The 16,030-nt window shown below is 45.4% G+C and overlaps 1 long non-coding RNA gene across 3 annotated transcripts in view; it reads right to left on the bottom strand.

Moving 5' to 3' along the window:
* Window positions 1–16,030, bottom strand: part of LOC134969921 (uncharacterized) — a 79,831-nt gene that overhangs the window by 15,742 nt on the left and 48,059 nt on the right. Inside the window, exon 4 of one of the 3 annotated variants that reach the window (XR_010189567.1) lies at window positions 5,270–5,549. The exons of the other annotated variants lie outside the window; for them this stretch is intronic. This is a non-coding gene — a long non-coding RNA (uncharacterized LOC134969921). The remainder of the gene's footprint in view (window positions 1–5,269; window positions 5,550–16,030) is intronic. 3 annotated transcript variants of the gene reach the window in all.

Here is a 16,030-nt window from a genome sequence, read left to right on the forward strand (position 1 = left end):
CAGCCTCTCGCTAGAAAAATGAAAAGACTCAAGCTGGCAAAAGCACAGCAAAGAACTGTGCGTTCTTCGAAATCACAAATCCACAAGGAGAGTCCAATTGTGTCGTTTGCGATGCCTGACCTTCCCAACACTGGACGTGAAGAGCATGCGCCTTCCACCATTTGCACGCCCCCTGCAAGTGCTGGAAGGAGCACCCGCAGTCCAGTTCCTGATAGTCAGATTGAAGATGTCAGTGTTGAAGTACACCAGGATGAGGAGGATATGGGTGTTGCTGGCGCTGGGGAGGAAATTGACCAGGAGGATTCTGATGGTGAGGTGGTTTGTTTAAGTCAGGCACCCGGGGAGACACCTGTTGTCCGTGGGAGGAATAGGGCCATTGACATGCCTGGTGAAAATACCAAAAAAATCAGCTCTTCGGTGTGGAAGTATTTCAACAGAAATGCGGACAACATTTGTCAAGCCGTGTGTTGCCTTTGTCAAGCTGTAATAAGTAGGGATAAGGACGTTAACCACCTCGGAACATCCTCCCTTATACGTCACCTGCAGCGCATTCATCATAAGTCAGTGACAAGTTCAAAAACTTTGGGCGACAGCGGAAGCAGTCCACTGACCAGTAAATCCCTTCCTCTTGTAACCAAGCTCACACAAACCACCCCACCAACTCCCTCAGTGTCAATTTCCTCCTTCCCCAGGAATGCCAATAGTCCTGCAGGCCATGTCACTGGCAATTCTGACGAGTCCTCTCCTGCCTGGGATTCCTCCGATGCATCCTTGCGTGTAACGCCTACTGCTGCTGGCGCTGCTGTTGTTGCTGCTGGGAGTCGATGGTCATCCCAGAGGGGAAGTCATACTCGTAAGACCACTTTTACTACTTCCACCAAGCAATTGACTGTCCAACAGTCCTTTGCGAGGAAGATGAAATATCACAGCAGTCATCCTGCTGCAAAGCGGATAACTGAGGCCTTGGCATCCTGGGCGGTGAGAAACGTGGTTCCGGTATCCATCATTACTGCAGAGGCAACTAGAGACTTGTGGAGGTACTGTGTCCCCGGTACCAAATACCATCTAGGTTCCATTTCTCTAGGAAGGCGATACCGAAAATGTACACAGACCTCAGAAAAAGACTCACCAGTGTCCTAAAAAATGCAGTTGTACCCAATGTCCACTTAACCACGGACATGTGGACAAGTGGAGCAGGGCAGGCTCAGGACTATATGACTGTGACAGCCCACTGGGTAGATGTATGGACTCCCGCCGCAAGAACAGCAGCGGCGGCACCAGTAGCAGCATCTCGCAAACGCCAACTCTTTCCTAGGCAGGCTACGCTTTGTATCACCGCTTTCCAGAATACGCACACAGCTAAAAAACCTCTTACGGCAACTGAGGAAGATCATCGCAGAATGGCTTACCCCAATTGGACTCTCCTGTGGATTTGTGGCATCGGACAACGCCAGCAATATTGTGTGTGCATTAAATCTGGGCAAATTCCAGCACGTCCCATGTTTTGCACATACCTTGAATTTGGTGGTGCAGAATTATTTAAAAAACGAGAGGGGCGTGCAAGAGATGCTGTCGGTGGCCAGAAGAATTGCGGGACACTTTCGGCGTACAGGCACCACGTACAGAAGACTGGAGCACCACCAAAAACGCCTGAACCTGCCCTGCCATCATCTGAAGCAAGAAGTGGTAACGAGGTGGAATTCAACCCTCTATATGCTTCAGAGGTTGGAGGAGCAGCAAAAGGCCATTCAAGCCTATACAACTGAGCACGATATAGGAGGTGGAATGCACCTGTCTCAAGCGCAGTGGAGACTGATTTCAACGTTGTGCAAGGTTCTGCAACCTTTTGAACTTGCCACACGTGAAGTCAGTTCAGACACTGCCAGCCTGAGTCAGGTCATTCCCCTCATCAGGCTTTTGCAGAAGAAGCTGGAGACATTGAAGGAGGAGCTAACACAGAGCGATTCCGCTAGGCATGTGGGACTTGTGGATGGAGCCCTTAATTCGCTTAACAAGGATCACGGGTGATCAATCTGTTGAAATCAGAGCACATTTTGGCCACCGTGCTCGATCCTAGATTTAAAACCTACCTTGGATCTCTCTTTCCGGCAGACACAAGTCTGCTGGGGTTCAAAGAACTGCTGGTGACAAAATTGTCAAGTCAAGCGGAACGCGACCTGTCAACATCTCCTCCTTCACATTCTCCCGCAACTGGGGGTGCGAGGAAAAGGCTCAGAATTCCGAGCCCACCCGCTGGCGGTGATGCAGGGCAGTCTGGAGCGACTGCTGATGCTGACATCTGGTCCGGACTGAAGGACCTGCCAACGATTACGGACATGTCGTCTACTGTCACTGCATATGATTCTCTCCCCATTGAAAGAATGGTGGAGGATTATATGAGTGACCGCATCCAAGTCAGACAGTCCGTACTTATACTGGCAGGAAAAAGAGGCAATTTGGAGGCCCTTGCACAAACTGGCTTTATTCTACCTAAGTTGCCCTCCCACAAGTGTGTACTCCGAAAGAGTGTTTAGTGCCGCCGCTCACCTTGTCAGCAATCGGCGTACGAGGTTACATCCAGAAAATGTGGAGAAGATGATGTTCATTAAAATGAATTATAATCAATTCCTCCCTGGAGACATTCACCAGCAGCAATTGCCTCCACAAAGTACACAGGGAGCTGAGATGGTGGATTCCAGTGGGGACGAATTGATAATCTGTGAGGAGGGGGATGTACACGGTGATATATCGGAGGATGATGATGAGGTGGACATCTTGCCTCTGTAGAGCCAGTTTGTGCAAGGAGAGATTAATTGCATCTTTTTTTGGTGGGGGTCCAAACCAACCCGTCATTTCAGTCACAGTCGTGTGGCAGACCCTGTCACTGAAATGATGGGTTGGTTAAAGTGTGCATGTCCTGTTTATACAACATAAGGGTGGGTGGGAGGGCCCAAGGACAATTCCATCTTGCACCTCTTTTTTCTTTCATTTTTCTTTGCGTCATGTGCTGTTTGGGGGGTGTTTTTTGGAAGGGCCATCCTGCGTGACACTGCAGTGCCACTCCTAGATGGGCCAGGTGTTTGTGTCGGCCACTAGGGTCGCTTAGCTTACTCACACAGCTACCTCATTGCGCCTCTTTTTTTCTTTGTTTCATGTGCTGTTTGGGGAGTGTTTTTTGGAAGGGCCATCCTGCGTGACACTGCAGTGCCACTCCTAGATGGGCCAGGTGTTTGTGTCGGCCACTAGGGTCGCTTAGCTTACTCACACAGCTATCTCATTGCGCCTCTTTTTTTCTTTGCGTCATGTGCTCTTTGGGGAGTGTTTTTTGGAAGGGCCATCCTGCGTGACACTGCAGTGCCACTCCTAGATGGGCCAGGTGTTTGTGTCGGCCACTAGGGTCGCTTAGCTTACTCACACAGCTACCTCATTGCGCCTCTTTTTTTCTTTGCGTCATGTGCTGTTTGGGGAGTGTTTTTTGGAAGGGCCATCCTGCGTGACACTGCAGTGCCACTCCTAGATGGGCCAGGTGTTTGTGTCGGCCACTAGGGTCGCTTAGCTTACTCACACAGCTACCTCATTGCGCCTCTTTTTTTCTTTGCATCATGTGCTGTTTGGGGGGTGTTTTTTTGGAAGGGCCATCCTGCGTGACACTGCAGTGCCACTCCTAGATGGGCCAGGTGTTTGTGTCGGCCTCTTGGGTCGCTTAGCTTAGCCATCCAGCGACCTCGGTGCAAATTTTAGGACTAAAAATAATATTGTGAGGTGTGAGGTGTTCAGAATAGACTGAAAATGAGTGGAAATTATGGTTATTGAGGTTAATAATACTTTGGGATCAAAATGACCCCCAAATTCTATGATTTAAGCTGTTTTTTAGGGTTTTTTGAAAAAAACACCCGAATCCAAAACACACCCGAATCCGACAACAAAAATTCGGTGAGGTTTTGCCAAAACGCGTTTGAACCCAAAACACGGCCGCGGAACCGAACCCAAAACCAAAACACAAAACCCGAATAATTTCCGGTGCTCATCACTAATAACAAGCCCCTTTCCTGGATCTACTAATATTCACTGGTATTTGGCTCCTGGCTCCACCAGGACTTCAGCTCTTAATTCAGACCTGATCGCTGCTGTGTGTTTTCGCGCGACGGTCTGCAGCGACGGGATGGTGTGAAAAATCCGATCGCACCGGTGATTGCAAGAAGATTGACAGGAAGAGGGCGTTTGTGAGTGGCAACTGACCATTTCTAGGGAGTGTCCAGAAAAACGCAGGAGGGACCCAGCATTTTGTGGGAGGATTTGTGACGTCAGCTCCGGCCCCAATCATCGCAGCGACTGAGTAAGTCCTGGGCTGTGCAGAGACTGCACAAACTTCTGTTTGCACAGCTCTCCTGCACATGCGAGCGCACCCCTGCACAGCAAATTCCCCCTCCCCCTGTAGGCGGCGACTACCTGATCACAGGGATGAAAAAAACGCACCCTAGCAATCAGGTCTGAATTACCCCGTTAGTGCAGGCTCACAGATACATATATTTTAAAGGAAAAGGTCACTTCAGAAAGACTGAAGGCATAAGAATCTAAGGGGGTCATTCCGAGTTGATCGCTCGCTAGCAGTTTTTAGCAGCCGTGCAAATGCTATTCCGCCGCCCACTGGGAGTGTATTTTAGCTTAGCTGAAGTGCGAACGGTTGTATCGCAGAGTGCCTGCAAAAGATTTTTGTGTAGTTTCATAGTAGCTGAAAACCTACTCAGCGCTTACGATCACTTCAGACTATCCAGTTCCGGATTTGACGTCACACACCCGCCCAGCAACGCCTGTGTTTTCCCTGGCACGCCTGCGTTTTCCTGAACACTCCCTGAAAACAGTCAGTTGCCACCCAGAAACGCCCACTTCATGTCAATCACTCTGCGGCACGCAGTGCGACTGAAATGCATCGCTAGACCCTGTGCAAAACGACATTGTTTGTTGTGCCCGTACGTCACGCATGCGCATTGCGCCACATACGCATGTGCAGAACTGCCATTTTTTATCCTGATCGCTGCGCTGCGAACAACTGCAGCTAGCGATCAACTCGGAATGACCACCTAAAGCACTAGCTAAATGTACCATTTAACTAGATATCACACACAGTATAACAAAATGTAGTATACATAGAAAACAGCTAAATGGCTTTTCAGAATAGCACTGGTAATTGATACTGAAGAGTACAGTATGTTAGCAGGTTTTATAATAGATAATTGTACTGCAGAGGAATACTTGGGCATTGACTCACCCTCCTCTCTCATGGTGCATGGTGCAGGCTGGCGGTGTGGCTGGCATTGGCCCAAACAAATCAGCTCATGGCCTGCAGTCACTCACCCTCCTCACTTGCCGGGTAACTGGTGTTAGGCTGTGCAGCATGACCTCTGACATCATGCTACGCATAGCCGGGGGCAGCAGGAGCTGGGCAGCACCTGAGCCATCTGCTGCAGGTGCTCAGCACTGGCCAGAAATTAAAAAATTGCTTGCGCTGACTAATGCTTATCTTCCTGAACAACATATACTGTATACATCTGGGGAAAGACAAGCACATATTACATATTTTACAGTTTGTTACACAGATTACATTATGTTTCACATTTATTTTACTCATACTGTATTGGAAATTTAGTCCCACATTTATTATTATTGTTTATTATTATGTTTCATTTTGATGCTCAGCACAGATTTCACCATGTAAGGTGTCAATTATTTTAAGATGTGCACCATTAATCTACTTGATACAGTACGTAGCACTATGATATATAGCATTTCTTCTTTTCCTTGTGTGCTTCAGTATGACACGAATATACCACATTAGCAAGGGGTCATTCCGAGTTGTTCGCTCGTTGCCGATTTTCGCTATGCTGCGATTTGTTGCTAACTGCGCATGCGCATGGTACGCAGGGGGCATGCGCTTAGTTATTTTACTAAAAACGTAGCAGTTTTGCTGTGGCTTCAGCACGCTTTTCAGTTGCACTGCTGATCGGTGTGTGATTGACAGGAAAGGAGCATTTCTGGGTGGTAACTCAGCGTTTTCCGGCGTTTGCAAAAAAACGCAGGCATGTCAGGAAAAACCCAGGAGTGGCTAGGGAAACGGGGTAGTGGCTGGCCGAACGCAGGGCGTGTTTGTGACGTCAAACCAGGAACTAAACGGACTGAGCTGATCGCAATCTGTGAGTAGGTCCGGAGCTACTCAGAAACTGCAAATAATTATTTAGTAGCAGTTTTGCTAATCTTTCGGTCGCAATTCTGCTATGCTAAGATACACTCCCAGAGGGCGGCGGCCTAGCGTGTGCAATGCTGCTAAAAGCAGCTAGCGAGCGAACAACTCGAAATGAGGGCCATAGCACATGAAAATCTTATCAATAAAGAGATTTATGCTGGATTTAAGGGGGTAATTCCAAGTTGATCGCAGCAGGAATTTTTTCAGCAGTTGGGCAAAACCATGTGCACTGCAGGGGAGGCAGATTTAACATGTGCAGAGAGAGTTAGATTTGGGTGGGTTATTTTGTTTCTGTGCAGGGTAAATACTGGCTGCTTTATTTTTACACTGCAATTTAGATTTCAGTTTAAACACGCCACACCCAAATCTAACTCTCTCTGCACATGTTATATCTGTCCCCCCTGCAGTGCATATGGGGGGTAATTCCAAGTTGATCGCAGCAGGATTTTTGTTAGCAATTGGGCAAAACCATGTGCACTGCAGGGGAGGCAGATATAATGTGTGCAGAGAGAGTTAGATTTGATTGGGGTGTGTTCAATCTGCAATCTAATTTGCAGTGTAAAAATAAAGCAGCAAGTATTTACCCTGCACAGAAACAAAACAAACCACCCAAATCTTACTCTCTCTTCACATGTTATATCTGCCCCCCCTGCAGTGCACATGGTTTTGCCCAATTGCTATCAAAAATCCTGCTGCGATCAACTTGGAATTACCCCCATGGTTTTGTACAACCGCTAACAAATTTGCTGCTGCGATCAACTCTGAATTAGGCCCTTAAAGTCATTTATACACAGCTATTGTTCACCGTCTAAGGAGAGTGTTTTCAAACAAACCAGTATTCAGTATCTGTGCTTTTTCTAGGTATCCTGTCTTTAGGTAAACAGCACCCACGGTCAACGCTCATTAGGCCGACCACTATTGGTTGACATGCATTAGGTTGACATGGTCATTAGGTCGACTTGGTCACTAGGTCGACAAATGAAAAGGTCAACATGCGTTTTTCATTTTTTTTTCAGTTTTTTTACTTTTTTTCATACTTTATGATCCTTGTGGACTACAATTGGGAATAGTAACATGTGCTGAGCGCAGCTGTAGCGGAGCGAGGCCCCTTGCCCAAAGCATGGCGAGCGAAGTGAGACATGCGAGGGGACACGGTGCACTAATTGGGGTTCCCGGTCACTTTACGAATAAAACGACACCCAAAAAATATAAAAAAACTCATGTCGACCTTTTCCAAGTTGACCTAATGACCGTGTCAACCAACAGTATTTCAGATGTTGACCTAGTCACTGTTGACCAATCGTGGTTGACCTAATGACTGTCAACCTAGTTACTGTTGACCCTTTTTCTATTAGCTGGTACCTACTATAGATACTTTACATATATTTATATATTGAGGGCTAGAGCTACAGTATAAAAGTCTCTTATCTGACATTAGAAATATTTTTGGTAGCTTCCACTTGATCCAGGACAGCGCTTAAGGATCAGAGTCTATTTGGTATACTATAGTTAAGGGACGTCCTTTGAGTTAGTTGGCTGTGCATTACTGACTTTCCTGACATCCAGATGTCTTTTTCTAATGTTTGACTTGTAATATTACTACTGAATGATGTTCTTCATGTTCCTGTATATGGCATTTGTTGCACTCCTCTTCCATTTTTTAATATACCCCTGTCAAATTGAGCCATTTGATTTATCATACAGCATACCAGGTGAGGCAACCATCTTCGGCGCACCACAAAGATTACAATGTGTGAGATATATGTGTTGTTCACCCTGCCCAAGAAAAAAATCACCCAAGGCAGCCATCTGGGGACATTATTATTATTATTATCCTTTATTTATATGGCGCCACAAGGGTTCCGCAGCGCCCAATTACAGAGTACATAAACAAATAAAAACAGCAACTGACAGTTGACAATATAGGACAAGTACAGGGTAACTAAACATAGCTACATCAGTAGATGACACTGGAATAAGTATCAGGTGGCAGAAGACTGTTGGATTTGGTGCAGTTGAATATTATTAAAGTAAGAAAAGGATAAGCACATGAGGGAAGAGAGCCCTGCTTGTGAAAGCTTACATTCTAAAGGGGAGGGTAGACAGACAGGGGTGAGACAGATGGGGTACATAGAGAGCATGGAACAGAGGTTTAGGATGAGATTTGGCTAGGTTTGGTGAAGAAGTGGGTCTTGAGAGCCCGTTTGAAGTTTTGTAGAGAGGTGTAGAGTCTGAGGGGGAGAGGTAGGGAATTCCAGAGAAGTGGTGCAGCACGTGAAAAATCTTGGAGGTAGGAGTGGGAGGAAGTAATCCGTAGGCAGGAGAGTTGACGTGCATTAGCAGAGTGAAGAGGACGGGTGGGAGTGTAAAGGGAGATAAGGTCAGAGATGTAGATGGGAGAGGAGTGGTAGAGGGCTTTGTAGGCAAGTGTGAGAAGCTTGAAATGGATTCTGAAAGGGAAGGGGAGCCAGTGAAGGTCTAGTAAGAGAGGAGAGGTGGACGTAGTGCGTTTGGTGAGGAAGATGAGCCGGGCAGCAGCATTGAGTATAGATTGGAGTGGAGAGAGGTATTTGTCAGGAATGCCAGTTAGGAGGAGATTACAGTAGTCCAGTCTGGGGTTGACCAGTGAGTGGATAAGAGTCTTAGTAGCATCCTGGGTCAGAAAGGCTCTGATCCTGAAAATATTTTTTAGATGAAAACGGCAGGTTTGTGAGAGGTGCTGAATGTGTGGTTTGAAGGAGAGGGAGGAGTCAAGGATTACTCCAAGACAGCGCACTTGGGGGCTAGAGGAGATAGTAGTGCCATCAATAGATAATGAGATTGTAGGAGGTGAGGTGACATACTGCATAGGTTCATTCTGACAGGGTGTGCAAAGCGGAAGTATAACATCCAAGTGGAGAAAAGAAAAAAATAGAGAAGCTGAATACAATTTCATAATACAGCAAGTATTAAAACATGTGTTGATCGATAACAAAAACTTGTTATGGTCATGGTAAAAATTTAAAACTTAACTTTGACAATAGCAGAGTGTGTTTTTTTTTTTTGCTCTGTTGTCCACTATACCAAACCACTGAATTTCAGACTCTGGGCGGGATGTATGAAGATACATCGCCGCCCCTCACCGCTTACCGCAGCGATGTTGATTGCATATGTACTAACATATGCGATCAATATCGCAATGCGGTGACGGAGGTCCCCCGCCATACCTGTGAGGTGGTCTGCGGGGGGTCTCCATCATCTCCCTCGGCTCTCCAGACTGCCATTCACGCCGGGAAGCAGCAGCAGGCTGCCCCCGGCGCCTCCTCCTCCCCCCTGCAGCCGGAAGGACCTCCGGCTGCGTTGCTAGGGGGAGGAGGAGATTACCTTCCGGGTCCAGGGCAGCCTGGAGGAAGGTATGCCGTGGGGGGAGGGGGGGAGGTGCCTGCGGCGGGGGCGGCGGGTTGCGGCGGTCGGCGATAAGAAGCCCATAGGGTTCTATAGGGTATCGCCATCCAAAGATGGCGATACCCTGGACGGCGAAAACGCGGCGGTAAGGTCTTAGTAAATTTGAAAATGCAGTAAAACCCCCGTTTTCGGGGGTTTTACCGCATTTTTCCTTTAGTACATCCCGCCCTCTCTCTGAAAACACAGGATGAAAGGAAGAGACCGTGGACCCATTGCAGCGCAAGGCCACCCAACATGCTAATCGCTGCAGCCCCTCTCAGACCACGCTGAAATTGCGGTGCAATTTCAGTGTGATTGCAGAAAGTAGGGAAGTCTCCTGCTGGCACTGCTGCCATCTTTTTGATTGGAGCGGCTACGTGTGACGTAATACAGCCCCCCACCAATCACTCCCACACCACGCCCCCTGTTTGCCCCACCAGCCCACCATTGCAGTAACACCGCCCCCGCAACGCTCTTCTCCGCCTAGGAAACGGAGCGTTGCTACCCCCCTCCCGAGGGGACATGATAGGCGCCTGCTTCATCATTGTATTTGTTGCAGTTGGATCGCGAGTTGCGATCCAACCTGAATAGGTTCCATTATTCACCTCATTTCAGAAATGACTCCATTAAATATGAACCAAGTTGCTGCTACCTTCCTAGAGGTACTGAATGCAATTTGCAGTTTTTGCTCAATACATACAGTATTTGGGAGGTTTAGTGGAAAGAGATTCACCGTCTCCTATCAGCTCACAAGCAACAGATGATCTGTGGCATGCCAACTATTTCTCTTCTGGGAGGAACCCGCACTGGGACATTCCCTGTTTTAGGAAATAATCCATATAGAGTAGATCTATTTGCTGCATATCACAAGTCTGTGAGTTAAGCAATCAAAGTGTATCTACCATTTTGTTGTTCTTAAAAAATAGCATGTTTGAGATCTAAAATATTTGTGCTATAGAATCTCTATATTACAGAGCAAACATTCTTTGGGGAAGGTTTGAAAAATGGAATCATTGAGAGTTAATGTAGAATTGTAATGGAAAAGATATATGACTGACATTTTCTTATTTTAAATATACTCTTGTTCTGGCAAAGGCATTGTGGTTTTGACATTTAAAAGTGATTTTATTCTTGAACACTGTCAAAATGTAGGCAAATATATTATTCTGAAGCTGTAAATGATCACCTTTCATCATATAGTTCCTGCTACCAAATTAGGCCTTACTGGGAATATAGCCATCACATTAATTTTATTTTGAATCTCTTATTTTATTCCACAAGAAGACAGCCGTGCCCATTTACTATAAAACAAAGTGCACTGAGATATTTGAGATTGGGTAGTGACCTTTATTGGTTCATGTAAACACATCAATGTGCATATAGAATCTAGGCCCTCATTCCGATTTGTTCGCTCGTTAGCTGCTTTTAGCAGCATTGCACACGCTAGGCCGCCGGCCTCTGGGAGTGTATCTTAGTTTAGCAGAATAGGGAACGAAAGATTAGCAGAATTGCTACTAAAAATTTTCATGCAGTTTCTGAGTAGCTCCAGACCTACTCCTAGATTGCGATCACCTCAGTCCGTTTAGTTCCTGGTTTGATGTCACAAACACACCCTGCGTTCGGCCAGCCACTCCTGCGTTTTTCCCTGGCATGCCTGCGTTTTTTAGCACGCTCCCAGAAAACGCTCAGTTACCTCCCAGAAACACCCCTTTCCTGTCAATCATTCACCGATCAGCAGTGCGACTGAAAAGCGCAGCACGAACAACAGCAAATCTACTAAGTTTTGTGTTCAATAACTTAGCGCATGCGCACTGCGTACCATGCGCATCCGCATTTTCCACCTAATCGCCGAGCGAACAACTCGGAATGACCACCCTAGTGCACTGTCTAAAGCGGATAGAGGTTGTGAAGAGGTTGTCAGCCCACAGAAAAGCCAATAGAAGACTATACAGAAGGGGTAAACCAGCACTTATCAAAATAGTTAATATTATATGATGGACAGTTAATGGTAGTTAAAATGTATTTTTATTATAAAACCACAATATAATATCAATCAATAATCACTTAGTGTGCCAGGTAGCAGGAGCTCAATGTGTTTCATTGGGCTATAATCACTGTGGCACAGATTTATCAATCCTTGGAGAGTGATAGATAGCACAGTGATAAAGTACCAACCAGTCAGCTCCTAACTGCGAGGTTACAGGCTGAAAAATGACAGAAGCTGATTGACTGGTACTTTATCATCATCCACTTTATCATTCTCCAAAGCTTGATACATTTGGGCCCCAGATTCCTAAGGTGCAAGTCCTGAGAAAGCTGGGTGGCCATAACCCAGAGAACTACAGCTCCTGCTGCCTGGACTGCTGATTAATATCTAATTGGACATTGTTGGACTTTACCACTCTCCTTGAAAAAGTGATGAGGCGTTCTGGATACCTAGTGGATTACTCCAACAGCCTACACATCTGCAATCTGGTTACAAAAGGGAATGGTTGGATTTATCGATTTACATACTGATAACACCTTATTGCTAATAATGGATCCTTAATTGACACAATTGAGAGAGTCCTAATTTAAAATATTGACTTATACAGGAGCCAGGCTAGTGGCTAGATACTATATGATGATAATTTTGTTAACGACACTGTGTCACACAAAGTGATTGTTGCTTTATATTAATTTGTCGTTTTATAAGAAAAATGTTTTTTTTTGCTACCTTTAACTGTCCATCATATAATATTAACAATTTTGTATAGTGCTGGTTTATTCCTTACTTATCAATGTTTATTTGTGCAGCAGCAGTATGTCATGGGTGATTACTCTTATAAACATTTATAAAATGTTTTATTCATCTTTCTCATGTACGCAAATTGGATTGTAAACTCCACAAAGTTCAGTTTTAGAAAAAATAGTTTTTTATTTCAGATAGTCAAAAAGCTGAGCAATTACAGATAAAGGACCTCTGTTTGTGATGGTGACTTTATTCAACCCCCTAAAAATGTATTCAGCATAACTGTCATGAGCCTCTGTGGCAGTTTAACTCTAGTCCCGGTTGTTGCTAGGCGACTGGGACGTCATAGCGCTTCCGCCCGGCAGCTTCCTTAACGGTCACCCAGGCAACAGGGATGCCGGTCAGCTGAATGAAATAGTGGGACAATTGCAGTGACGTGCAGTGCTCCAACTGAACAGAATTAGTAATTAGAGGGGGTTGACTCAGTTGGTCTCCGGATTAGCTCCTTATGCCCTTATCTTCCAGATTCTTCTGTCTACCATTTTCGGTTATAGTCCTCAGTTAATGACGCAGCCCTTGTCGCTCTGTGTTGTAATCCAGATCTTCCTAGCCCCTTTGTCTGCTGCAGCAAATCCTGCAAACCTGGCCTGTCAGTAAATACCCTGCAAGTCCACACTTCAGCTAATCCTGCAAACCTGGCCTGTCAGCTAATATCCTGCAAGTCCACGCTTCAACTAATCCTGCAAACATGGTCTGTCAGCTAATATCCTACAAGTCCATGTTTTAACCAATTCTGAAAACCTGGTCTGTCAATTAATATCCTGCAAGGTCAAGCTTTGGTCAATTCTGCATACCTGGTCTTTCTGCTGACATCCAGCTAGGCCAAGCTTTGGTCAATCCTGCATACCTGGCCTGTTTGTTAACATCCTGTAAGGCCAAGACTCAGCCTATCCTGCACTCCTGATCTAGCTGCTGACATCATGCAAGGCCTGGTTTAAGCCTAGTCTGCACAGATTTAGTATGATATCCCAATGGACAGGATGCCAGAAGTCAGAAAACCAACAGCGGCATTCCAGACATCAGAATCCTGACAGCTGCCCTGAAAGTGACCTAACCCTCACTTGCCCCCTACCCTAATTCTCCCTTCTGGGTGTCTAAACTTAACCCTCCCCAGTGGTGCCTAACCCTAACCCAACCTTCCCCACTGCTTAAACCTAACCCTTCCTGCTTGGTACCTAACCCTAACCTCCCCCTGTAAGTGCCTAACCTAACTCCCTCTCCCCAGTACCTAGCCATACTCTTCCCATCTCTGCATCCTTACCCTAACCCCCCTTCTAATGTCTAAACATAACCTATCACCCCTGAGGCAGGATGAGAGCACATCCTGCTGAAAGAACGTTTGGGATTCCGGGCATCAGTACTTTGACACCACGATCCCAACCCCCATCAGTATTTAGAAGCCGGGCTTATGCCATAGTTCAGAATTCCCGCATCGGTATTTCGACCGTTGGGATCCCGTCTGGTGGCATTTTAACTACATCCCGTCTGCACATCAGGTTTGTTTACTACATTTTGCTAAATTGAGCTACCAATCAATTACCCCTAAGTCCCGGTGAGTGCAACTAGCACAAAGGGAACAGTGGAGGGGGTTGCTAATGATTGAAAGCCTCTTAAGGGCTCTAGGAGTCTCACCCCAATAGTACCGTAGCTCCGCATGACATCTAGTAAGTCCAAAGATCTAGCCTTTCACAACATTAGCCCACCATCTTGATTGGCAAACACAGAGAACAGCCTTCCAATGGTGATGGTCAGATAAACCCCTCTGTACATTTTCAATAAATATACATTTCCATTACCATAAATTTAGAAGCAGAAAGATACTATAATCTAGCCTGCTGATATTTACAGAATGGAACAAAGTCAATTGCATAGTCATATGGTCATTTTAGTGTTGACACTGTATGTCTGCACTTGTTTACAAAAATAATAATCTTAGTAAGGAATAGATATACTGTAGGATTGCTGAATGTAGAGGCCAACCAAACAGGCTAAAAACACAAGTGCAAAAAAAAAAGACATGTTCTATAAAGTATCCCCCAAAGGAATTGTTAATCTTATTTTAGGATTGTGTTTTAAAATCCAAGGAAAACCAATGCTCAAAGGATAAATGGGAGAATAAATCAGAAAAAAATATGATTGTAAATGAAGGAAGAGCAGATGACATCCAAGCCAAAAAAAGAGACTGTAATGTCAAGCGGATTTACAGAATTCCCATCTTGAGAGCTAAAGACATAGCCAGTTCAGTGTAGGAGAGGTAAATTTGTGTATCATCACCATACAGTATATTATATTGGAGGCTAAAGGACCTGAAGAGATATCCAGGGGAGTTGGTGTAAAGGAAGAAGGGAAGGAGTCCTTTAAAACACACAGAGAGAGAGAGAGAGAGAGAGAGAGAGAAGGGGGTGAAGTCTGAGGAGGAGACAGGGAATGAGGAATTAAGGCCCATACACACTTGACAATAAAATGAGCGACGTAGTTCATTTCAGCCCTCATCAACGACGTCGCTCATTATATCGTCAAGTGTGTATGCATCTGACGACCACCGATGCGCGGCCCCGCGGGACGTTAACGACCCTCGCTTATCTGTGGAGCATGTATGCTCAATTTCCACTATGGTCGTTACCGACCAGAGACGTCGTTGAATGTGTATGGTGTGTACGACCAACGACCAAGCCACTGTTCACCAGCCCTGTTCCCAGCTCATTATTTTAATAAACTGTTCAGCTTGGATGCTTCAACGATGAATGGTCTTTGGTCGTTGGTAGTGTGTATGCTCATGTCGTTTGCTCAGCTGTTCAAGGGAAGTTCAAGGGAAGTCGTTAACGATGGTCGTTAACGACGTGTGCATCGTCAAGTGTGTATGGGCCTTTAGAAACGTAGAAGATGAACCAAGAAAGGACGGCGGCTGAAAGAGTGGAGAGTTGGTTACATAAAGTGAAGGCTGCATACTGTACATACTGTACATTGTTTTTAGCCATTATTTATTTATTATTTGCAGCCTATTTATTATAGAGGTTAAAAATATATTTGTGAAACACATGATTTATTGTGTATATATTTATTAATAGTTATTAATATATAGAGATAATACACTTTCTAAAATTAGATTATTGAAATTAGGTTAATAGGCATTGCCAGCTTTGCAGCAGTCCACATGGCATTCCTCCCTGCAGAAATTCTCATCTACTTCTACAACTTCCACTTGCATAGCTGTGGAAAATCATACTTCTAGGTGCAAGGCTCAGAACTAGAACTAGATTAATTTTGTGGGGCTGTTTGACACCCTGGGTCTTAGGAAGTGTTGGTTGTAAAGCCTGGCGCTTCTGATCGTGTTTATGCCCGGAATTTAAAAGGGCAATGAATTTAACAGACGTGTTTTGCTATTTTTGCGCATTAACCCAATCAGAAGCACCGATTTTTACAACCCGATGCTTTTGAAATAAACCCCTTTGAGACGTTGTTTTGCCACGTGCACACTTGTGATTCCTAAGTGATCCTTTATGACTTTTTGTTCAGCTGATTACAGTTATGGAGACACTTTTTGTTACTGTTCTCTTCAATTTGAAAGAATTTTT

The sequence above is a fragment of the Pseudophryne corroboree genome, chromosome 11, assembly GCF_028390025.1.
Source record: "Pseudophryne corroboree isolate aPseCor3 chromosome 11, aPseCor3.hap2, whole genome shotgun sequence".
Classification (NCBI taxonomy): Eukaryota; Metazoa; Chordata; class Amphibia; order Anura; family Myobatrachidae; genus Pseudophryne; species Pseudophryne corroboree.